This window comes from Cygnus olor, chromosome 17 (genome assembly GCF_009769625.2).
Source record: "Cygnus olor isolate bCygOlo1 chromosome 17, bCygOlo1.pri.v2, whole genome shotgun sequence".
Lineage (NCBI taxonomy): Eukaryota > Metazoa > Chordata > Aves > Anseriformes > Anatidae > Cygnus > Cygnus olor.
This window is the reverse complement of record NC_049185.1, coordinates 3,207,853-3,225,418: the sequence shown is the minus strand read 5'-3', so window position 1 is coordinate 3,225,418 and position 17,566 is coordinate 3,207,853. Positions and strand designations below refer to the sequence as shown.

The following is a 17,566-nucleotide window of genomic DNA, read 5'->3' as shown; positions in this document are numbered from 1 at the left end:
GGCTGCAGGTGGCCAAGCTTTGGAGAGCTCCCAGCAGCGCGATCTCATCCTGCCTGTGTCTCTCACCTCACCCTGGTGCTCAGCAGGCTCGTGATGTGCCAGCCTCACCCTCTCAAGCCCTCAAGGCTTTTAAAAGTTGTTTCCAATCTCAGAGCCCGCTACAGCGTGGAGAGTTTATCACGAGGTCCAACACCAGAATTTTTCTTCAGCTTGCAAGCCAAAACTAACATAAACAGCCGGCTCCTCATTCGTTATTCTAATTCTACCATAAAACATGCCAAAGCCAGTCCTGACTGAGGTTTTAGCTGATTTACTGCCTTTTCAACAGTCAGTGTCTAATGAATTGGGTGAGCTCGCGGGTCAGATTTATGCCGGAGGAGCAGCTGTAGGGGAGCTCACCATGCGGCGAGCAGCAGAAACACCACTTGCCTGGCAAAAAGAGGGCATCTCCCAGAATTTCGTACTTCACCATGCCCTTCTGACATGTTTCTGTTAGCACTGAAAGAGAGAGATTCAATGGAAGAGTTTTTCGTGGAGCCCTGAGAAATTTCACCTGGCCAAAATAACTCCAACGCACATTTTATCCCCCCAAAATCCCAGCCAGATCTGCTTCCAGTTGCTCCAAACCCCCCTTGCAAGGCCTGCTGCAGCAAGCAGGATCGCAATGCCATCTGCAGCACGTATCACAGCCTGGTTTTCCTCCAGCTCTCCCCACCGGAGCCCCTCTGAGGAACGGGGCCAGCCATGGATGCTCCCAGTGAGGTTAATCCCCCTTGAACACAAGGTGCGTGCCATTTTCTTTATTTTTCTATATCAGTTTGATAAACTGTTTCCCAGGGAGGCTGGTGCACAGAAAGAGGAGGAGTTCAGCTAAAACCTTAACCCTTCGACAGCTCCGTGGCTGGTATTTTGGAGTTAATTGAGGAACCTTAAGATGCTTCTAATTTTATCCACATACAACCTCACAGGTAAAAAAAAAAAAAAAAAAACAACACCCAAGCAGCATTTGCAAAGCCATACAAGATCCAGATAATGACTCCAGCTCCTTTGCCAGAGCACCAATCACCTATTCCACCTCCTGGGCTGTAAGAGGCAAGGACGAAACCAGCCCCACAGCACCTCCAACATCACTTTGACCAGAAAAGCAGAGGAAACGCTGTTATCTTCACCAGGGAGAGCTTCCAAGTCAGCACCAGATCTTGCCCAGAGCAAGATCAGGCTGGTTTACTGCTGGCTGCATAACATTAGGACCAGGAATTGGGGTCCTTCTTGGCCTTCAGATTGTGTAGGTCTGCAAAAGCAGGTTGGAAGCCCCCATGGAAGTGGCTTGTGTGGCTCCCAGCATGTCCTCCTCGCTGGAGCACTGGGGGATGCAGCTTTCTCCCAATGTCTCCAGGCTGCTTGACAGTAGAAAAAAAAAAAAAAAGGAGAAGAAAAACAAAACCTTGCCTAGAGGCAGCTGTTCCTCTGGCTTGGCTAAAATCAGATGTGACACCAGTTCAAGGCTTGGAGAGTGGAGCTCCTGGGGATGTCGAAGAGGCGGCTGCCCTCAGTGCCCCTGCACACAAGGACCATGCCTGCAGGACCCCTGCTGGGGGTCCCCAGCCACCCAAGCCTCTCACACAGCACCCATGAGCAGGAGGAAAACCCCTGAGGTTTCCTCCTTCAGCACCAAGCACAGGGGTGGTCACCCCTCACCTGTGTGCCATGCACCCCCGAGCTCTTCCTCCATCCCCAGACACCTGCAGGGCACCCTGCTTTGCTGAGCTGCTCCAAGAGCCATCCTTCCCACTAGAAAAAAAAATATTTTGGAAATATTCCTTGGGTTTTCTCGTCACCTCGATGGGGATGGGAGGTGCCGGCAGCTCAGCACCGCCCTGCCCCAGGAGCGCTGCAAGCTCAGCACCATGCCATCAGCATCAGTACCCTCAGGTGACCCAAACCCTTCTGCCCCCCAGCATTTGTCCCTACAGCTGTATATAGAGGAGGGGAAGAGGCATCGCAGCACGTTCATTAACCAGGTGATGCTCAGATCCAGCTGCCTCCCCCACCTTCCTCAAGGCGCAAGCGCTGCTGAGATTTAAATTACGTGGAGGGGCAGGATTTAGTGCGCTGCTGGGAGCGGGCTTGGCGTTCAGACCCCCAAACCTGGAAGGGGCCTGTCCTTTGTGTATCGTCTTATGAGACAAAGGCGGAAGAAAACACCTGGAACAGTGAGGCCGGGGCTGGGGGAAGAGATTTTGCCACGGCTGCTTATGAGACGCGGGCCAGATTTATAAAGGAATTTGCAGACCTACCACCGGGACCTGAATGCGCTGACTTCGAGCAGCCTTCTGATGCCCAGCAGCATGGGATGGGCTTACCCATGGTCCGAAATCCTGGCTGAAAGCCCCCCAAAGACCCACAGAGAAGCTCTGCATTAGGGGCACCATGTCTCAGAGGCTCCGTGTGCTGAGCAGGATTGGTCCCTGCCTGCAGCCAGGACCACCTCCTTCCATGGGTGCTGACAGGGCTGTACTCAAGCACCTACGGATATATAAAAACGTACCCGGTGGGACAGAGCCGAGCAGATGACTCCCACTGATCTCGCAGGCTTGCACCTTGTGGAGCAGCTTCCTCCCCATCTCCGCCAGTCCTTCCCGTGCCAAAAACTGTGGCAACCCCCCCCCCCCCTTTTTTTTTTTTTTTGGCCGGAGCGTGAAATGCTCGCAAGGAGCCAGAATCCATCTCCGCTTTCCCCGTGGTGTGTGGATGTCTTCTGCAGCCAGGAGGATGGATGTAACAGGAGAGGGAGGAGAGGAAGGATGGATGTAACAGGAGAGGGAGGAGGACGGGAGGTGAGGATAGTGCTCTCCCTTGCTGCGGAAATCCCCCATCACGGGCACAAAGAGAGGGATGAGAGCTGATAAAGCCCTCCCTGCCCTGCTGCAAGCACAAAACATGAAAGCAGAAATTTGGAGAGCAGCTGGGGGTCCTGCCACAAAGCCCCCAGGCACCAGGGCAGGGTCCGTGCTGGTGCTGCCCCCTCCTCAGCCCCACCTGAGCATCGCTGCCGGGCACCCGGGGGCTTCACCCTGCGGGATGTGCCACCTTCCTTCCCACCGGGAGAGCAAGGGGAAGCCCTGGAAACACGCAGAGCTGGGAAAGACATTGCAGGTCCTCCCCGAGAGCGCCTGGAAGGCGCGGGGGGAGGCGGGGAGGCTGACTGACAGCGTGATTTAGGACCTGTCTGCAAAGCAAACAAAAGCAATTGAAAACTGCATCATCTAGGCAAACTTAGTAGGTTGTATTTTCACAAGTGAGGACTGATGGTAAGACCAGCTTAATCCCCCAGCGGACTTTCCACACCTTCGCAGGCCGGCTGACAGGGCCAGCTGTTTTGTCTTGCAGCTGATTGCTGAAATAACATTGCTGGGCTCGTGCTATTGAAACAGGACGGGCCGGGAGGGAGTGAGCAGCCACGGGGGCAGCCGGTATTAAAACAAATACGCTCGGCTGCCAAACCTCCTGCTCTGTGCCCCCTAAAAACCGGGGCACCCCTTGGTCCTGGCGGCGATGAGCAGCTATGCTCCAAATGTTCACGCCGCAGCAGTCTGTGCTCATGGGTGTTTGGAGAAGAACCCCAGGAGAAAAATCTCCCCGGGTGTTTTCGGCTGATTTGGGGTGAGCAGGAAATGCAGCAGAGGTGGATAATTGCGTGTAACTCACAGCCTTACCTGTCCTCCAGGGGACTGGCCTGGGGACCTGCTGAGCTGAAGGCGAGCTGCAGCCCAGCTCACCAGCTTTTAGGGGCTCATCCAGACCACAGACACAAAGAGTTAGGGGAAAAGGGCTTCAAAGATTATGGCATTATATGCATGCAGACAAAACAAACAAACAAAAAAGCAAAGCCCAAGCCAATCTGAAGTTCTCATGATGTTTCCCTTCACTTTGGGTTTGAACAAAACCACAGGTTTAGGTTCCCACATCCTAATTTCCCAGCAAATACCAAAAAAAAAAAAAAAAAAGAGACAAAAAATTGCCTTGCACAGAGCAAGGGATGTTCAGTGCCTTCTTATTCCCTTCCCAAAACCATCATTGAAATGATGAATAGAACAACATATCCTTTTCCAATGTCAAACTTCTTAACAGAGCAAAATAAAATATGTTTTAAGTAGCTTAACAGATCTCCTGCATGCGCCAGGCATGCAAGCAGCAAATGAATGCACCAGTTTTACTGATCCTCACTTTTTTTTAGAGAAGATGAATGAACCTGTGTCCGCTCTGGGACTGTTCAAAGGGACAGATGACAGACCAAGGTCTCCCCCCACTCCTAGGCAATGTGTGCAGGACAGAGGAGATCAGCCCTCTTCTCGGCTCCTGGCACACAGCAGCGCCTGCAGGAGAGCATCCTCCGCTCCTCAGCCCCTGGGAATCCCCTTTGGCTCGCTGCTGGAGCAGGAGGCGGCTGCTCCTCCTCTGATGGGACATATCACCAACAGAGAACGCAGATTTGCTGAAGTCGCAATGTTTGGCAGAAATGCTGGTGACATTTTCACCAGAAGTTTACCCGCTTCCTTCAAATATGAGTGCAATGCTCTAGTTCAGGCAGACAGGCAGCCTTTCACTCTGCCCATGCTGTTTCATTTCCCTGCACTGTGACTTAAGTTGAATTCCAGTTTCCACTGACAATTAGGCTACAGCAAAACAGCTATTTAGGAGCTTGCATTTGGACTTGAATGGTTTTTACATTACGAAAACATGACATTAAAACCCAACCCACCAAATACTCTGATGTTTTCAAAGCAGAAAGTTTTTCAAATTTTAATTCCAGGGCAATGTTTGTTTTTAAAATAGTATCCATGCTTGCAAAGAAAACAGATCTCAGAACAAGGCAGCCTGGCCCTCCTTACAGGGCCAGCATCATCTTTGTTCCTTGCACGCTCAGGTGTCCGTGCGGCCAGCAGGAAAAAAGGCCGAGCACTGGTCACCTCACTTTTCCTGCTCTGACAAGGGGAGGAAAAAAAAAAAAAGAGATGGAAGAATTTAGTCCACCTCCATGGAGTGGGTTTTTGTCCTGGGATGCCATCTCCAGTTCCTCCTTAACCTGAATTAAGTAAATTAACCTGTCTCTTTGTCAACAAGTTAAAGTTTTCCAAGGACTTTGCAACTCTGGTAAAATCAGGGAAGCTTAAGTATAAAGTCAGGGAAGTTTACGGAACAGAGCAGAACCTCAAATACCTGTTTCCTGTAGTTATGAAGTCATCCAGGACACAAGTGAGTGCTCTCGAGGCACAACGAGCTCTCTGCTTTGGGTTTCTGTAACATCTGCACCCCCTGCAAAAAACAAACATGACTTATTTCAGACACATCATGCTGATTGCAAAACGTTCCTTCATATCCTTTTGAGCAAAATCTTGAAATTTTAGGGATAAAGGATATACCCTTATCCCACCACACCGTGCAGGGCACCACAAGATATTTGGGGGGGGGATGCTCTCAATCCATGAGGGAGGCAGAAATCCCTGAGCACCTTCAGAGGCAGTGGCAGAGGGGCTGGGGAAGGAGGACAGGGAGTTCACAACACTCAAATTTTAGGCTGCTTAAATACAGACCCATTGCCTTTGCCTGGGGGGCAGGATGGATTTAACCCCCTCTCAGCCCCTCCTCATCTCTGAGCAAGCTCAGAGGCCAAGCACAGCACAAAGGCATTGCAGCTCCCATTTCCAAATCCTCATCACAAGGAAACTGCTGATGCCCAGCTCTGGATCTTGCTGCCAGCCCTTCAGACACGCGACCCCATCAGCCCCCCAACCCCAGAGGGTGGAGGGGAACAGGGAAGAAGTGCCGAGCCCCAGGGGCTTCGCTGCACTTCAGCTGTGAAGAGAGGGGACAGAAAAGCAACAGCCTCGAGGAGAAAATGCCCCCACCACCCGCACCTTAGACATCTGCCTGAAAAATGGAAAAGGAAAATTAAAAATTAAAAGTAAAAACAATGCCCAAGTCTCATGTTAATTGCTTTCCTGGTGCAGGCTCCTGTTTCCTCACTTGCTGCTCATTGAGCAGGTCAGTGCTGGAGAGCTGCAGCGGTGCTGCTCCCCCCGGCAAGGACGATGCCCCCATGCTGCCAGCAGCCCCCAGCCCCGATGGGGATGAACGAGCGATGGGCGCCTGGTTATTGCTGCCTGCCCCCCATAGCCCGTGGCTACGTGCCCGGGTACGTGCTCTGGCCCTGCTGCAGAGCCGAGCTGATTTCTTCCCAGGACTGTCAGCTTTTCCTAGGCCACGCCACACATCCATTGCAAATTGAAACTGGCTCATCCAAAAACCTAAAATGCCTAAAATTTTCTTCTTTTCAATCAAAAAAAAAACAAAAAACCACCAAAACAAACAAAACCAAAAAAAAAAAAAAACCCACAAACAAACTTCCTCAAAACCAAAACCACAGCAACCCAAGCCCCACAGAAATTTTCCTCTGTGTTGGATATAGTGGAAAAGGGATTTTTTTTCCCTACCAGCTTTAGCTGTGACAAATTTGCTCACGTTTTCCCAACATGGGCAATGCCCTGGTGATGCTGTTAGCCCTTGGTCCTGGTGCCACCACGGGGATGATGACAATCTGTGTTCCCGAGCCACCAGCATCGCCTCTGACATTCCTCTGAGAAAGTCCAAGAAACTGGGCCATTCGTTGCTCCCTCCCATCTGCTTCCAGCAAGAATCCTGCTTCCCCAGCTGGATTCATGCTGATAACCCCAATTCAAGGAGTTTAGCCCCAGATGCTCCCCTAGGAAGGTGCTGTCACACGAGACAGGGCAAGATTTGGGTTGAATTCATCCCGCATCATCGCGGTGGCTCACGAAACCCCAGTCCTGCAGCACAGGTGTGCAAAAAGCATCCTGTACATGATCAGCACACAGAATTATTTTCCCTCCCTGTGCCATTCACACGGCACAAAAAAAGACCAAGGAAATTCATTGCAATCACTGCTAGCAGCCTGCTCAATCAGTTTTCACTTCCCAGACTCTTCATTATGGCGCTCAAAGCCTGCTGCAGGCTGCTCCCCCCGTCCCTCTCTACCTCTGGAGCACCAGTTAATCCATTTACTGGTCACATCCCGGTGCCCAGACTGGGCTGGCACAAGGAATATCCTGCCCCTAATAATGACCAGCGCCAGCTGCCTGAAGGCTTCAGCCACAAACCTTTGTGGGGCTGCAGGGCACCTCCTCCTCCAGGGAGCCACCCGCAGCACTTCAAAAGGAGACTTCATGCATGGGTAAAGGCCCTTTAAAATGGGATTAAAAACTCACATTTTTGCCCCATTTTTTTTTTGAGGTTTCTAATTAAACCTATCCTGAGATGGATACAAGAACTCACCGGGTTTGGTGTGATAGGACCATTGGTTTGGGGAGCCTTTGGTGGGTATTTCTAATACTATATATAATATATACTTTTAACACTCCTAAGAAAACCCTTGTACGGAACACCTGACTAAAGTTAAAAAAAAAAAAGAGTATTTAAAACAAAATTGAAAGCTTTTCATTAATTATATATGTGTATATAAGATGTAAATACTCATATATTAATGCATATAAATGCATCAATTATATACAATATATGGTATATATTACATAAACTATATACAATATATGGTATATATTACATAAACTATATATAATATATGGTACATATTACATAAACTATATGGTATTTATTACATAAACTATATTTATATGATATAAATAGTATAATATATCCTATAATATATATAGTGCACATGTGAATATGATCATATATGTACCCATATCCTCCCCCCAGTGTTTCAGATGATGCTTTCCCACCAGTCTCACCCGAAATCCAGCCCCACCACCTCCTCTCCTCTCCCCCAGAGCTCTCCATCCAAAATCCTGGCTGGGCTCAGACAATGCCCAGGAGCCCTCCGGGGCCCTCTCCCCGTGCCGGAGGGGCACCGGGACCCCTGGGGGTAGGTGGGCGCCCTTTGATCCCCCGGGGCAGAGGGGCCGGGGGATGTGGCGGTGCGCAGACGGGCTGGGCAGCCAGCCCTGCTCTGCTAATTCCCTTCTGAAGTGCTGGAGCCACTGTCACGTCTCATTACAAGAGGCCAGTGCCCTTGTTTTAATTTCTAACCGGAGCGAACGGGATAATAATATTAACCCCAGCGGGGGGTGGCAAGAGAAGGCACCTCCTCGCTTCAAATGTTTGGACAAAAAATTTGCTCTCATTAGGGCAGAAGGCCAGGAGATGCTGCCTCTGTAGGGAAGGCAGAGCCACGGGACTTTGTTGTGTTTGAAGTGCACCTCGGCTTCTCCCAGAGAGCCTGGGCTGTAATTGGGGCCGGGCAGGGACTTGCTGGGAGCAGAGGGAGACAAAAAGGGAAAGGAAGGCTTTAGGTCTCCCCAGCAAAGGGGTTCTGCCCCGTAGACCCATATTCTGCTGGAAAATGGGCTGCCTTTTCTTGAGGAAAGGAGCTTATCTTGCAGGTTACCCAACATCAAGTTCAAGGATCGTAGCATCTCCCCAAAGACGCACCAGGGTCCAGACCAGGAGCTAAAACAAGGGTGCAAGGAGACGCTCGGGAAAAGGAGCACCATGAAGCAAGAGCTGGCACAAAAGGGGCAAAGAACTGGCCAAATCAAGAAGGAAAAAAAATTAAAAAAAATCACTGTGCACCTTCCCTCTGCCAGGAAGCACATTGTTAGCCAAAGAGATACGAGTTTGGTTCAGTCTTGGGTAAGGGGGGAAATTAAAAGAAAGTGTTCAATTAATTCCTCATTTATGACCAAATACTAGGAATATTGCTTCCCTCATTCACCAAATTGCCCACTGTCAGTATGTTTAGAAACAGGTTGGAAATGAACGTTCTTCCTGCGGGTGGCTGCCAGAAAAGATAAGGGATTTCTGCAGAGGGTCACTTTTTTGTTATTGTGTTATCATTACTGCTACGTGAAACCCACAAAGCTGCTCTGGGTGCTTACAATTCCAGAACCTGTTGATTCAGACCTGAAAGAAGAACCTGAGCATGGCACTGAGCTCCTGAACACGAGAGGACCCATTCCCACTCATTGCTGCAACAACAGCACAGCGTTTTTGCTTAAAGCTATTGAGGCAGCATTTGGGTTGAGATCTTGTTCTTCCAAGTTAAGAGATATATTAGGCTATTTACTTGTTTTCCAAAAAAAACAAAAACTGAGTTATTTCCAAAAACTGAGTTATTTCCAAAAAATACCAAAAACTGAGTTATTCACTCATTCTGTTCAGCCTTGCTGAGTACTACAGAGATTCCCCCAAAGGTGAAACCAGGCACTTTAAAAATAAAACAGAAACCCGTGCTTCAGCCCTCAGAAATTCAGCCAACAACCCACCTGCTGCAGACCTATTGAAGGTAACTCGATGGGACAAACCTGACCTGTGATGGGACAAGTGACGATTGTCATGTTGTCCTGAGAACGCTCCTTCTGACATCGAGATCAAGCAGAGCCTCGGGGAACAGGATACAACCTTCGTTCCACCCCGCGTCCTCTCCTGGCCGGTACCCTCCCTCCATTTCTGAGTGCTGAGCGGAGACGGAGGGACGTGGATCAAAAGCATTCGGTCAAAAATGTTATTGATGGAGGCCAGCCTTCTAAAACCACATCTGGATCCAAATCAGAACTTTTTCGCAATAACTTGACATTTCCTACAATTTTTTTTGAAGTGAGAGGGTCAAAGCATTCACTTTGACTTTTCCAAGGGCAGCAGTGGAGCATTATATTTCATTTTTGACATTGTTTTTTTGGAATATTTCCTTTAAAATATACTAAAATATTTAATGACATATTATTACATATTAAAGGCAATAATGTATTTTATGATGTTAAATTCAAAATACCTATACAGGAGTCCAAACAAAATATTTTCTCTTATTAAAATGTCAGATTTTTATTTAAACTAATGGATTATTTTTTTTTCTTTTAGAAGTGTCAGGAAGCATTTGAGAGTTCAAAAAAAACCTGTTTGCTTTTGTCCAATTTTTTACTGCGTGAAAAATGCTGACTTTAATTGTTTTTCAGAACGCGCAAGCTTCCTTCTCAGTTCTTTTCAGGCTAAAAATTGCTATTCCCAATCAGCTGTCAAGTGACTGAAGTTTCTCAGATTTTCCCCCCAGCCCTCAGAAGGCAACAGGGAAGGAAAGATGTTTGCTTTCATCCATTGGTTTTTGAGTCACCAATCAAGCAAAAACTGGGGCAGTTTATAGAAGAGATTTCAGCTCCTGACAACCCAAGAAAGTGGAAACAGTGACAAGCATTTCTCTTTTCTTAAAAAAAAAAAAAAAAGAGCCTAAAATCTGCAAGTGCAAAGGATCTTTGTCCATCTGGATCCGGATGGATATCTGTCCACTGGTAGGGTCTCCTGATACCATGACTCCCAGCCCAGTTCCCTGATTTCCAGCCTCATTTTGCAGGCTATGGTCCAATTTGGATCACCCCCAAACCCTGGATGCCACTGACCATCAGATGCATTTTAACCTTTCTGGGACAGAAGACATTGGGGCCCCAGCCAGCCAGGGCTTTAGCTGCTGATTCCTGTTGTTACCTGGGGGAAGGACAAGGAACAAGCCCTCGGTGCATGCTTATGCTTGGGAAAAAGAACAAAGAAATGCTACAGCTCCTCATGGGGAGGGCAGCGTCTGTGGGAGTCAGTGGGCAGGGGACTGCTGATGGTTATCAGCTGATAACAGTGCCTACACCAGGGCTGCAGACAGCCTGCCTGGGGGCTTTTCAGGAGTGGGGATACAGCTGGCACATGGGGAAAATCTGTACTCGTGTCCCACCTGTGGGGGTGACACCAGACTCCGGCTGCAAGCTCGCAGTGCTGTTTTCCGTCCCTTATCTCATATAAATGAAGCCGAGAAGAGAGATAAAAACACTGGTGTAACTGTCCCCTTGTACTCGCATCCATGCCTGCTCGCGGATGAGATTTCGCAGAAGTGAAAGGCAAGCCTCTGCTCCTAAACACCCCCAAAATGTATAATATTTCAATAGAATCAGAGAATAAATCAGTTCAGAAGGGATCTCAGGACACCTCTAGTTCATCCTCCTGCTCAAAGCGAGGCTGACACTGAATTCAGACCAGGTTTCTCAGTCTTTGTCCAGCTGGTCCTTGAATACCAAGGCTGGAGATCCCATCACCTCCTTTGGTCCCACAATGAGCATTCCTCAGAGTGAAAACTGCTTTCCTCAAAGCCAGACAGACCCTCCTGCCCCAATTTACACCCGCTGCTTCTCATTCTCCTTTCACACACCTTAGCAAGGGGCCTGGCCCCATCTTCCCCACAACCTCTGGCAGGGACGGAGGGGTGCTCCAGGTCCCCAGACCTGGCCCTGCTCCCCCAGACTCTCCTCATGGGGCACATGCTCCAGCCCCCCGTCCAACAAATGTAAAATATGGGGGGAAAATCCTATTCCTTCATTTGCTGGCTGTGCCCATGGTCATGCAGCCCAGGATGCCATCAGTCTCCAGTACTGCTCAGCTACCATCCACCAGGACCTCCAGGTCCCTCTCAGCAGAGCTTCAAGATACTCCTCCAACATTTTCAAGCCAAAAAATAATAATAAATAAATAGAAATCCTCACCCTTTCCCCATGTGGTCATGTTTATACATGGTTTTCATTCACAACTAATGTGTTTCTTTTTAGCATTTTTTGGTCTGACGGGGACTGCCAGCTCCCCAGACCACCAAGCACTACATAACACCACACTCAGCACCCCACCCAGAACAGAAGATGACCCAACAGCAGCACCGTGCTGTCACCCAGCTTTGGGTGCCTGTTTTGCTTCCTTTTTCACAGCCCAGCTGGTGATGCCGTTTGCCAACAGCAGCCTCAGCTGGGGGAACTCCATCCCTCACCCCCGAGCAGCTGGGAAATGTTGGCATCACCCTGCTCTTGTTCTCCAGGGCAGAGCTGTCGCTGTGTGCCCACAAAGCACATAGAACCTCTGTACACTGTGACATCCTAACACCAGGATATGGCTCTCTCTGTACACATATATATATATACATGGATATTTAAGGAAGTGAGAAAAAGGGCAGGAGGATAGTGATATCCTTGGAGAAGGTCAAGCTTTGCTAAAGAGCTGAACTGGAGTCTAGAACCAAAGCAAACCCGAGTTTCAGCATCTCCACCCTGACATATCACATCCCCATGCTCCTCAGAAGGCTCTTGGCTTATCAGAAAGCTCCCGCCTTGGACCAAATTAAACTAGGAGGGAAATTATTGCCCAAAAAATACACAAGTCTCCACTTTAAATGAGGTGAATAAAAGCAAAGAACTTGTTATTGAACGGTTTTAGGATGGAGACCTCTTGAATGTGTCCGAGGAGGACGTCAGCCCCAGGTGAAGAGATATTCCTAGAGCTAGCCAGAAGGGTATCTATGCTCCTGCTCCTCTTGGGGTGCTGGCTGCAGGAAGAGCCGTGCCCACAGCCAGGCTGCCACTAACACCTTGGGGCTGGCGGGTGTCTACACTGGATAGAAATGATCCTCACAACCTTGGCTAGAGGCTCGATTGCCTCTCGGTTCCACCATGAGTTCTTGAATGTTTTCATTATTTTTTCATTTGTAATTTTATTTCATAATAGTAACAAGACGCCCCGGGGCAATGTGTTTCCAGGGGATTATTGCCTTCAGCTTTTTGTTTTATGACACATGCCATAATCGCAAAGCAATGTACAACCTGTCATATCTCGTTATTTAAGCATGGGTCATATATCCATGTGCTAGGCGCGAAGGATAGGCCAGGGCCATAAAATTATATGGACATTTGGTGGCAAGAGTTAGTTTGTGTGAGCAGTTCTCAGGAACGGCTTGCAGCTGGGATAGCTCCGCTGGAGCCATCCTCAACTGCAGAGCTCTGGCAAGTTGTTTTCACACTTACTGTGCCCACAGAGCACAGCAGAAGGTGCAAGAGCTAATTTTATGGTCTCCCCGTCCCCTTGGCAAGGTGTGCACTGCCTGCAGACACTGCCAAAAAACCTTGCAAAACTCAAAATCAAGGTGAAGACAGTGACAGCAGGCTGGAGGGGACTGCCTTGGAAGGCTGCAGGGTGGATAACCCTTTGTTAGAGTGAAATCCTTCTGTGAGATGCCAGTGGATATAAGAGACAGCAGAAGAAATCCCTCGTATCCATATACCTGCAGAAGGCAGCTATAGGATGCTGCAGGAGACACTCCTAAGCCCTTGCCATGTGCCCACAAGGGCCTTTCTCTGGCTGGGGATGCTCACAGTAAGGCTCTGAACGCTGGACCTCCAGGAAGAGCATTGCAAGAGGTAAATTCCGATTCACGGGCTGCCTGGCAGGCTGAGCTCTCGCCACTTGGCTCTGAAAGACAGCTCTGTGCTGGCACGAGCAGCCCACACCGCTGCAGGTCTGCCAGCCCAGTCCACCCTGGAGGCAACCCAGGACCGCGGGGAGGCTCAGTCCCAGCTCAGCTGGGCTAGGACGGAGACTTGGGTTGGAGAGAGTCCGTGCCCAACCACAAAGCTCAGCAGAATCCACGACCTAGCCCTTCAGAAACACAAGAAAAATTCACAACGTGGCCTTTCAGCTCCGGGGACGTTCTGCTTACCTGGGCTCCAGGACAATGACACGGGGACGGGGCTGTTCTTGGTCCGGGCAGTGCTGGGACTCTCAGTTTTCCTTGCGCTGTTCCTTTAAGCTCGTTATACTTCTGCCTTAATTTCCAAACAGCAGCCTTTTTGTTCTCTGGGCTGCTGCAACTTGCAGATACATGCACCATGCCCTCTTCTGCAGGGAGATTTTTTTTTTTTTGATCTTTCTTGCTGTTCTTCGTAACCTAAAGCAAAAGACATTCAGGTTAGAAATAAATGGCTGAGATTTTTTTTTTTTCCAGGCAGCTTCCTCACCCCACGGAAACCAAAGGCACTTTCTCAGTTGAGCAGAATCAGCCTCCCCCAAGTGCCAAATCAATTTATTAAGATATAAACTACAAATATACACCACCGAATGCTCCTCTTGGATACATGAAGACAAATCCCATTTGCTGCCCTCCTTGGACGGACACCCCACAAATAAAGTGCCTACCTCGCTGCTGCTTTACCCGCTCACACTCAAGTTTCCCTTTATTCTCTGCTCAAGAGCAGCGAAACATAAATCTCGGTCTTCCTGGTAGCTTCTAAAGGTTTTTCTCTGTGCCAAGTTTCCTCCCAGCTCCCGGAGGGCAAACAGCAGCCACACAGCCCCTTTTGTGCTCCGGGGCTGGGCAGGCGGAGTGCCCTTGGCGCTGCTCGGGGGCTGGCAAGGCATCAAAGGGGGCTTTGAGCAGGAGCTGCTGCTGCTGCTGGGTCTCTGATGGGTGAAGGAGCAGGAGGGGGCTGCAGGGTGGGTTTGGGCAGCCCCGGGGTGCTTGGGGTGCCTGGGGAGATGCTGCTTGTAGGTGGGAGGCAGCGGGGCACAGGAGACCCGCCTGGGTGGGCAGAGCTGGCTTCTCTCTGCTTGTTTGAAAAGAGAAAAAGGCAAAGCTGAGCCTCACCCGGCCCAGTGAAGGGGATGAAAGGCTACAGCTTTAGAAATGGGACTTCTTTGCCCTCCGTCTCCCCGAGATATACAAATTCAGAGCCAGATGCAGGGTGTGGGCAGGTTCCAGCTCCTCCCCACAGCCCCCAAACCTCCCTGTTTTGCTCTGCCCATGGAAGGGGCCACGAGGGCGCTCCCTGTATCGCAAAATCCACCCAGGGGAATCATCAACAGCAGTTTAAATCCACTTTAAAGGATGCTCCCGTGCCCTACTCTGCCAGCACACCCATGAGGGCAGCACCTTCCAGGAGGGAATGGTTGTACCGGCACCCGGCATCCCAGAGCAACTGCAGCCCCGACAGCTGCTTGGAGGGCTCAGACAGGGCTTGGGCACTGCTGTTGACTGCTGAGCCAGTGCCTCTGGATGGTGATGGCCACTGGGGTCTACCCTGGAGATGCCATTTGGGGCAGCCAGCAGGCTCAGGAAGTCTTTGGTTATGATTCCTCTGAGTTTAAAGCCCTGGGAGTAATGTACTTATTTATAAGTGGAAAATGAGCCTGATCACGTCCAGGATGAAGCAGGTCCTAACAAGTCACACAAAACGGCGCAGGGACCAGAACAGCAGCATCCAGCCCGGGGCTCTGCTGGTGGACAGATTAGCTGCAGAAGGACACTTTGGGAACGTGCTCCGGGAAGAGCAGGGTATTTTTGGTTTCCAGAGGGTCCTTGTATATTATGATAAAAGGAGAGGGCAAAGAGGAAGGTGGACAAATTGTGCCATGCATGGTCCTTCCAGCATCCTCAGAAATACACGGTGGTTTTCCAGCCTCTCTCTTTCCCCTGCATTTCCCAAGACCCTTCATGGAGGGAGGGCCTTCTATCAGTCCCAGATCCATTCCCTTTACAAGTATTCCCCCATTCCCTGAGCTTGTCTTGCTTTTCTGGTCCCCAACTCCTGCACAGCCTCACCACCTCCCTCTTGGCCACATCATCAGGACAGCGCCAGGTTTCTTAAACGTGCATTTTACCAAGAAATAAAAATAAATCTTGACTGGCTTCAAATGCATCTAAAATCAAGCTGGGGTGCATTCTGAGACACACTCCCTGCTTCAATTATTATCACAAATCTCAAACCTGAGATTCCCAGCTTGGGGAAAACCACCCCCAGCCAGGGAAACAACCCGGTGAGAGGCGCAGGTGCATCCCTGCACGCCCGGAGGCTGCGAGCCAGGTGCGTTTCCCACAAAACCTCGAGAGAAAAATAAAAAATACCCCAAATACACCCACCCCAAGCGAGCCCCGCGGCCAGCTGTGCGGGGGGCAGCCCAGCCCAGGCGGGACGAGGCGGTGCCGGCTGCCGGAGCCGTGTCCGCGGGGACCTCGCAGGGCTCCCCGAGCATCCCCCGGCACGGTGCGCTCCCGGCCCGGCCCCGGGGCCGCTAGAGGGCAATAGCGGCTTGTCCCAGGCCAGCACCCGCCGACAGCAGCCCATGGGCAGCGAGGGATGCTCGAGGGATGCTCCGGTGTCCGCAGGGAAAGTATCGGGGCATCTTTTCTTTCCTGGTGGTAATAAAGGCGTTTGGGAGGTTTTCTGGGGGAAGGGGAGGCACCTTCGTGTTGGCAGGCGGGAGCCGGGGCAGTGCTGATGCTCATGAGCTGTTGTGGTTTGAAGCCATCCCTCCAGCAAAGCAGAGAGCTGCGGGCCTAGGTGAGCAGCCTTTTATCCCCCACTGATTAGGCTAATTAGGGAAAACCTGTTCCCATCCACGATGGGCAGGTGCCAGCAGTCGGTTTCCCCTCGCTAGGAGCACCAGGCTCTCCAGCACGCCTCCCATTCTCCCAGGGATGCCTTTCTTCGCTCCCACGATCCACCAAATCCACCATAGGGCATGTTCCCTTTATCCCAGGCCTGGAAGCTCTCTGCCACCCATCAGGGAGGGGTCTCTCCTGCTGCCCCCCATCCCCACGGGCTCCACACCTCCACCACATCCTCAGCAAGGAGGAAAAATGCCACAGCCCCTCCAGCTTCGCTCCCATCCCCAGCTCCGGGCGCTTCCCCCGGGTGCCACCAGCACCTCAGTTTATCAGGCCGGAGCGGTGGAAGATAGGGAGGGAGCCGATAAGCCCTCAAGTGGCAGCGTGCTGTAAACATTCCCACTGGTGCTGTTAGATTACAGCGCTGGGAAAATGCCTCCGGCCCCCCCAGGCCACCAGCGCGGCGGGCAGGGCCAGGGGGGCCGCAAAGCTGTTGAAAAGCTCGGCAGGAGGAGCCGTGTCGGGACTGAAGTGCTTCTCCGGAGGGCTGCGGGGCTGCTGCACCTCCCAGGCTCCAGGGGAGAGCCCAGGGAGCTCCGACAGCTCACTCCCTGCGTGCTGGGGGCTGGTTTGGGGAGGGAGCCCAAAGCCTTCATCAACCAGTTGTGGAGAAGGGGCTCTCTGCTGGCTCAGTTTGAGCCTTCAGAGCCCACAGTGCCCGTGGGCTTCACAGGGTTGGGATGCCCAGGTTATAAATCCCTGGGGATGACACCTCTGCAGGGAAAGAGATGTGGGAAGGGATCTCCTGGTCTCCTTTAGGTGGCTTTCCAAGGACTGATTCAGGCATGGTGTCACCATCGCTTGTGCAACAGACCAGCCCGAGGAGGTCACAAGCTGGGCAGGTGATAGCTGTAGGGCACGAGACCATGGGCTGAGGGTCATTATGAAGGAGGGGACACGCTCGTGGCACCCCCAAGAGCTGAGTGTTGGTGGCCTCATACAGCTCTTACCCATGTCTATGCTTGTGTGGCCTCCCGCTGGGAATCAGCCTCACCCTGTACCTTCTCTTTTCAGAGGGGTGAGCAAGGAGCCCAGATCTGGACCCAACCCAATCCGGTGGATAGCAGCCCCCTGCACACCTTTTCCTTTCCTCTTTACCCTGGGAAAGCCCCTGGAAGGCTCAGGCACATCCAGCAGCACTGGAAGACGGGTGCTGAGCAGAGCAGGAGGCAGCCTTCCCTCCCGCACCCATCCCCGGCACCTCCTCGGCTTCAGGCAGCTTTTGGAGCTCGCAGGCAG

At 51.1% G+C, this 17,566-nt stretch overlaps 1 long non-coding RNA gene across 1 annotated transcript; it reads right to left on the bottom strand.

The window, feature by feature from the left end:
* Positions 1 to 3,443: 3,443 nt before the first annotated feature.
* LOC121079795 lies at positions 3,444 to 16,190 on the bottom strand. Its single transcript, XR_005825174.1, has 4 exons — positions 16,123 to 16,190; positions 13,604 to 13,831; positions 5,221 to 5,316; positions 3,444 to 4,985 (listed from the first exon to the last, which is right to left on the bottom strand). It is a non-coding gene; the product is annotated as an uncharacterized LOC121079795 (long non-coding RNA).
* Positions 16,191 to 17,566: the final 1,376 nt, after the last annotated feature.